The following is a 7,957-nucleotide window of genomic DNA, read 5'->3' as shown; positions in this document are numbered from 1 at the left end:
TCTTCAAAAAATTCAATCAGATTGGTCAAACATGACCTTCCTCCCACAAATCCATGTTGAGTGCTCCTGATCAGACCCTGTCTATCCAGATGTTTATAAGTACTATCTCTAAGAATTTTCTCCATTAATTTACCTACCACAGACGTCAAACTTACAGGCCGATAGTTGCCAGGCTTCCTCCTTGAACCCTTTTTAAATAACGGAACCACATGCGCAATGCGCCAATCCTCCGGCACTATCCCCATATCTAATGACATTTGGAAAATTACCGCCAGAGCCTCTGCTATTTCCTCCACGAGGGGTGCTGAAATAGTGGCGATTATCTGTCTTCCTTACGGTAGACAAGGGGAAAGAATTTTATGTCTGTTACATTCTAAATTGCGTGACAATAATGGAACCTGAGCAATAAGTCCCACCCTGTGAAATTCAACAAACAATTTTCCACCACTACTCTTTGGCATCTCCCATCCAACCATTGTTGAATCCACCTCACTACTTCATCATTAATCTCTCATCTTTATCGCTCCAAAGAGAAAAGCCCTAGATCTGTCAACCTCACTTTATAAGACATGTTCCCCAATCCAGACCACACCCTAAGATTACTAAAATGGTTGGTGAGGAGAAGACGGTGGATGTTGTCTATTTGGACTTTAGTAAGGTGTTTGAAGAGGTTCCCCTAAGAGATTAGTAAGGAAGGTGGAAGGGGTCCTCAACGATTTTGCATACCCTCTTTAGATCCTGGTAGAGCACATCGATGGTGGAGGGGGGGTGGAGGAGGGGGGCGGGGGGATTATCCAGTGATCCTCTCTGCCACTCTTATGGTCCTGTGGATTGGCCTCAAATCCATTTCCCTGCAGCAACCGTACCACACTCTGATGCAGCCGGCCACCACGCTCTCAGTAGAGCTCCTATAGAACGTTGACCGGTTCATACCTCAGGGAGTGCAGTCACTGTTGGGCCTTCCTGACCAGTGAGGAGCTGTTGAGAGTCCACGATAGGTCACAAGTTAAGTAAACACCAAGGAACATGGTGCTCTCCACTCTCTCTACTACAGAGCTGTTGATGTGTAGTGGAGGGTGGTCATTCCTGGTCCTCCTGAAGTCCATGATCATCTCCATCATCTTGTCCACGTGGAGACTCAGGTAGTTACTCTCGCACCATTTCATGAGACTTTCCTCCTCTTCACCATAGTGCGACTCATCTTTGTTGCTGATGAGGCCGAATACGACCGAAAGGAGTGGGTTCTTGGAATGCTTTGATGGAGGTAGTAGTGGAGGCTGGTGAAATAGGGACATTCAAAAGACTCTCAGTAAGCACACGGAGGTAATAAAAATAGTGGGTTCTGGGTGTGAGGGAGGGAAGGCTTAAATTGTTGTGGAGTAGGATTACATATAACCATATAATAATTACAGCATGGAAACAGGCCATCACAACCCCTCTTGTCCATGCAGAAACACTTACACTCTCCTCTTCCCATAACCCTCCTTACCCTTTCCATCCATAGACCTGTCTATATTTTTCTTACAAGATAATATTGTACCTGCATCCACCGGAAGCTCATTCCATACAGACTCCGCTCTCTGAGTAAAGAAGCTCCCTCTCGTGTTGCACCTAAATTTTGCCCCCTAACTCTCAGCTCATGTCCTCTTGTTTCAATCTCCCCTCTCCCCAATGGAAAAAGGCAACCCGCACCTTCTCTCTCTCTCTCCCCCTAAACATTGTAAAGAACTTCTACGCACCAAGGTCCAAGTTCCTAGCACAACATTGTGGGCCAAAGGCTCTGCGTGTGTTGTAATGTACTATGTTCTATCTGACGCACCTTCTGCGTGCGATACCAAATAACCTATTTATGTTACAATATACAGGTTACATTTGATATATGTGGACTATGGACAGTTGCACCCTTGGGCACATTTTAGGAAATGACAAATGGTGCTTAAACCAGTGACTCTTGACCACAGTAGTTAACACTCTCACCAGATATTGTTGGATAGAACACCCTGTTGTTATCACAGGGAATAAATACAAACTATGTGTATTCTGGTGTATAGCACATCTTGTATGTACTATCAGGAATAATAGACCTTGAAGATATGATGGGGATAACATTCGCTGTAAGAATTGTAACTTACAATCCTGTGTGTGTTAGAAGGGCAAACACTCCTCTGATATTGCAGAGTTGCATGGCCTATATACACTACAGCCAATAACAAACCATATATGACCATTCAACAATTACAGTACGGAAACATGCCATCTCGGCCCCTCTGGTCCGCACCGATTTCAGTGAAACTCCACTAGTCCCACCTACCTGCTCCCTGTCCATAACCCTCACATCCATGCACTCTTCTCTTAAATGACAAAATTGACCCTGCTGCAACCACCTCTCCTGGAAGGTCATTCCACTCAGCCACCACTCTCTGAGTGAAGAAGCTTCCTCTCATGTTACTTCCAAACTTTTGCCCCCTAACCTTCAACTTATGACCCCTCATTCCAATCTCACCTCCCCTCAAGGGGAAGAGCCTATTCACATCTACTCTATCTATTCCCCTCATAATTTTAAATATCTCTATCAAATCCAAGTTCCTAGCACAACATTGTGGGCCAAAGGCTCTGCGTGTGTTGTAATGTACTATGTTCTATCTGACGCACCTTCTGCGTCAACTACGCTCCAATGAATAAAGACCCAGTCTTTCTTAGTATTCTAGACTTCCTAGAGGGAATAATAGATGGTATGTATTGTATAACTCCCACTACATATAACTTCGTGAACAATATAGGTTAGATGTCATGTGGTTGAGAATACACCATATTAACACAAGTAACTTTGATGAAGGGCTCCAATTGGAAATGTGGGCACTGTATCGTTACCTCTGCTATATAAAGGATGCTGTGTGACCTGCTGAAACTCTCCAGCATCGTGTTCTCACTTGAAAGCAAGTATCATTTTTGTTTATGCTTGACTGAATGAAACAGTAAATCCAACATCCAGCAGATGCAATCATTTATCAATCTATGCGACTTTCGACCATATGTACATGAGACTAAAATAAATATACTGCATCAATTAAAAAAAAAAGAAATAATATATGTAACTATAAAAATTAGGCTTGTGGGGTGAAAGTTGAGGCCTTTCTATGGAAGGGGTGGCCCTCCTCTCGTGAGCACTGGCCTTGGTATATTTGACGAATGATAAAACCGATAGAGTTAATTTCTGACTTACGCCCATTCCGAGATCAGAAGGGAACTTGGTCGGAAGTCAGGGACTACTGATATATGATTAAAATCGTCATAAAACTCTGATAAACTGCAACCCAAGTCTATGGAAACCCTGCTGCTTTTGCCTCTCCCCTTTCCCACTTGTCAGAACCAGTGTCCCCTTTCCACTTGTTGGGACCCCAGCCCCTGCATTACCAGTCCACTCTTTTTTTTTGTTCCTCTCCTTTCCCTCTCTCTCTTTCTGCTTTCTCTCTCTCTTTCTCTCTTTCTCTCTCTCTCTCTCTCTCTCTCTCTCTCTCTCTCTCTCTCTCTCTCGCTTTGCCCATCTCTCTTCCCCCTAATCCCTTTCCTTCTATCTCATTCCACAATTACTTCAGAAACAGGTGGGAGAACATGACCCATTCTGCTGCCTCACTATTCAGTAAGACACAGTCGATTTTCTACATTAGAGCCGTTTTCTAGCACAAACCTCTTATCCCATGATGTGCAAAATCCTCTAAATCTCTGTATCAAATATTCTCAGCAAGCTTCCAATCCTTCCTTCCTTCCCTCCTTTCCTTCCTTCCTTCCTTCCTCCCTCCCTCCCTCCATTCCTTCCTTCCTTCCTTTTCCTTCCTTCCTTCCTTTTCCTTCCTTCCTATCTTTCTTTCTCTCTTTCTTTTCCCTTCCTTTCCTTCTTCCTTCCTTTATTTCCCCTTCCTTTTCTTCTTTCTTTCAATTTTTCTTTCTTCTCTTCATCTTCTCCTTAGACATAAGACACACGGAATGCTGCTTCTCCACTGGATCATGAAATTTCACAGGAGGATTTGAACATAAACTGGCCTACACACAGAACATGGTAAACAAATGTCCTACCACCTCAGTGCTGCTGCCCTGGTGATTCTGGGCCCCCGCAGGTGGAGGGAGGCTGTGTCTTTAAGAGTCAGTGGTGGGGCAGGCAAGTAGGAGACGATCGATGTCCTCAGGTGCACACATCGAGACCTGGTTAATGATGCGAATGGATTTGTGTTCCAGGAGATTGCTTTACGGGACCACAAACAAAGTCCAGGCAGAACAAACTTCAGCAGGTGAAAGAGCAAGCAAAACAAACATTGTGTTGGGTCTTCCTGTCGCATCTCCTGAGCCATCACTCCTCGCCACATTAATTAGCACACAGCTCGCTGACAGAAACCTTCACAGCACCTGGACACACCAATTAGGGGGAAGGGTCAAGAGGGATCAGAGTTAGGGGGTGTTCCTCTGGCGACAGAATCAGGTGGGAAGATTGGGATTTGGGAAAAGCAGGGGATTTCACCCAAAGGATTCAGTCAAAAAACCCAACTACCTGTCCCACTAATCAGGGCATCACAGTGTCAGGGGATATCACTCTGTCAGAGGTGTCACACTGTCAGGATGATTCACTGTCAGGGTGTCACAGTCAGGGTGTCACTCTGTCAGGGGGCGTCACACTCAGGATTCACACTGTTGTTTCACGGTGCGCAAATGTGCATACAACATCCTACAGTGTGTCTGTGTGACATTCACTTCTGTTCTGGAACAATCCCTGAAAATTCCGGAAGAGCAGCTCGTTTGGCTCCAGCAGGTCTGGTGTCGGGCAGAGGGCTGAGGACGAGGTGGCAGACAGAACGATGCTGGATTGGTGCCCATTAGACAAAATGGTGCGGACAATCCCTGCGAGTTCCTCCGTCGTCTCCCCTTCGCACCACTTGTTCCTCGAAATGGTCAGGCCACAGAGGCTAAGTTTGGTCAGGACCTGGTTGACTCCAAGTGTGTCCTATAGGCTTTGATCTTCTCAATTTTTTTAAAGTTTGCATATATCATTTGACTATAAAACTAAAACCTTCTCTAACCCAGCCCCCAAAAACAAATCAATCATTACTTATACATGTTAATATCATGTAATAACATACGAAAGAAAGAGAACTGGATAGAAAAGTAAAAAGAGTATAGAAATGATGGCTTGTGCTCAGGAAGGTCAGGGAGCACAGAGGACTTTACCAAACATTGTCCGTATATGGGGGATTTGTGTGTGTAGGTCTGGGCATTATGGGATCTACTCTCTGCTTAGATTTCAAACTGTCAAATATATGGGTGAAGGCAGGACCTATTTGATCAAATACAACTGAAGGCAACATGACCCCAGCACATTCTATGCCATTCAGACAAGATAATGATGGGGTGCAAATAATGGCAATCTTTGTGCAGATGTTAGCAGTCTGCTAAAAACAAAACTGCTGTCATCTTGTTGTCAAGACGATAGGTCAGGGATCCCTTCGGCTAGAAGGTGGTCCCAAATGCATCAGTCACACCCCAGGTCCTTCAGCACAAAGTGGGACTATCACATAAAGTTGGGGGTGACTCCTGGCCCTTGATTACGCCTAGCAGGGCACCAGGCCTCTCTGCCCCTCCCCTTCCCCTCACCCCTCCACCCCCCCACCCCCCAGCCAGCCCTCGATCAAGCACTGTCCCTTCTCCCTTGCTCACAGTTCTTCCTGGTGAGAAGGGAAGCATTACCTCATGGAGCAGCAGTCAGAGGACAAGTTGGGCAAGTGAGTGTGGAATGGTTACCTCAGTCTTACTCTACGCCGCGGCAACCACCCAGTCATGCAGATGTCCGCAGAAGTGGTCCCACAGAGCCACTTCCTATGATAGATGCTTGGGAACTTAAATGCACCATAATCAGTCTATTCGTATGGGGGGTGTGTGTGTAAATATGTGTGTGTGTGTGTGTGTGTGTGTGTGTGTGTGTGTGTGTGTGTGTGTGTGTGTGTGTGCGTGCGTGCGTGTGTGTGTGTGTGTGTGTGTCTGTGTGTGTGTCTGTGTCTGTGTCTGTGTCTGTGTGTAGGTGTGTGTGTTGTGGATGTGTGTATGTATGTGTGTTGTGGGTGCATGTGGGTGCTGTGTGTGTGTGTGTGTATATGTGTGTGTGTGGGTGCGTGTGTGTTTTATGTGTGTGTGTGTCTGTGTCTGTGTGTGTGTGGGTGTGTGTGTGTAGGTGTGTGTGTTGTGGATGTGTGTATATGTGTAGGTTTGTGTGTGTTGTGGGTGCATGTGGGTGCTGTGTGTGTGTGTTTATGTGTGTGTGTGCTGTGGGTGTGTGTGTGTTGTGGATGCGTGTATGTTTTATGTGTGTGTGTGTGTGTGTGTGTGTGTGTGTGTGTGTGTGTGTCTGTGTCTGTGTGTAGGTGTGTGTGTTGTGGATGTGTGTATGTATGTGTGTTGTGGGTGCATGTGGGTGCTGTGTGTGTGTGTGTGTATATGTGTGTGTGTGTGTTGTGGGTGCGTGTGTGTTTTATGTGTGTGTGTGTGTCTGTGTCTGTGTGTGTGTGGGTGTGTGTGTGTAGGTGTGTGTTGTGGATGTGTGTATATGTGTAGGTTTGTGTGTGTTGTGGGTGCATGTGGGTGCTGTGTGTGTGTGTTTATGTGTGTGTGTGTTGTGGGTGTGTGTGTGTTGTGGATGCGTGTATGTTTTATGTGTGTGTGTGTGTGTGTGTGTGTGTGTGTGTGTGTGTGTGTGTGTGTGTGTGTGTGTGCCCGCGTGTGTGAGAGAGAGTATGTGTGCTTATGTGTGTTGTCTTCAGGTAAGGCCATTTGGGTTGTGATGGGTCATTCATTAGAAATCACCAGTTAAAGTGTTGACAATCAGAGCTGTCTCCAACCAGATGAACCATACTTTACCCCTATTTATTTCTGTCTAACAATGACAACAGATTAAGAAGTCCTATGTCCTCTCGAACCAGGCCATCCAGCCCACTGCTTCCATGCTAGCCCATCTGAATTTTGGCCCTCACTCCACAATCCTTTCTCCACATGCTATTTGTCAAATTCCCGGCCACAATGGAACCCACTTCCACCACAGACAGAGGCTCCCAATTTCCCATTTTTTACCATGAGGGCCACTTTATCATTCAACTGTAACCTCCAGCCTTGGACCCTGCTCCCAGTGGATTCAGTCTCACACTGGACACTGCCCAGATCCATTCTGAAACAGAATTGGAATCAAAATCAGGATCAGAATTTATTGTCATTAACAGGTCACAAAGTTCGTTGCTTGGTGGCAGCATCACAGGTGCAAAGTTGCTATAAATTACAGTTAAATAAATGCAAAAGGAGGGAATGTGAGGCCGTGTCAGTGGTTCGTTGTCCATTCAGAGAGGAAGAAGCTAGTTTTGTACCGTTGGGCGTGTGCCTTCAGTCTCCTGTACTTCCTTCCTGATGGTAGCAATGTGAAGAGGGGATCGGGGGTCCTTGAGGACAGAGGCTGCTTTCTTAAGACACCGCCTCTTGTAGAAGTCCTCAATTAAGTAAGGGCCATGATTTGAATGTTCATGCCTTGCTTGCAGCGCTCCCGCAGCCTTCGCAGCCACAGAACCTTTCAAGTCCTTAACCCTCGGTAAACCTGAGCTCCGAATGCCCACCTCTGACATGGTCAGAGGCACAGACGGCACAGGATCTGAACCCTCGGCCCCCTCTCTATTCTCAGTTCCAAAGCCCTGGATTCAGCCAATCTTGAACCGGCCTCCAGCATATATCACACGAGAGATATTTTGCACAGTATGACAGATTATAGATATGTTTTTGGGAGATAAATTGGGGCAGGTCTTTTAGTACAGGAGCTCTGGTCATGCTAGACAGTCCAGCACCAAGACCCTTTGCAAAAGCTTTGGAAAGTGCCCAAGCGACTTCACGAATGGATTTTTGTTTACAAAAAGGCAACAGATGAAAGAACTGGTCGGAT

The sequence above is a fragment of the Narcine bancroftii genome, chromosome 6 (genome assembly GCF_036971445.1).
Source record: "Narcine bancroftii isolate sNarBan1 chromosome 6, sNarBan1.hap1, whole genome shotgun sequence".
Taxonomy (NCBI): Eukaryota; Metazoa; Chordata; class Chondrichthyes; order Torpediniformes; family Narcinidae; genus Narcine; species Narcine bancroftii.
Note: the sequence above shows the minus strand (reverse complement) of the source record.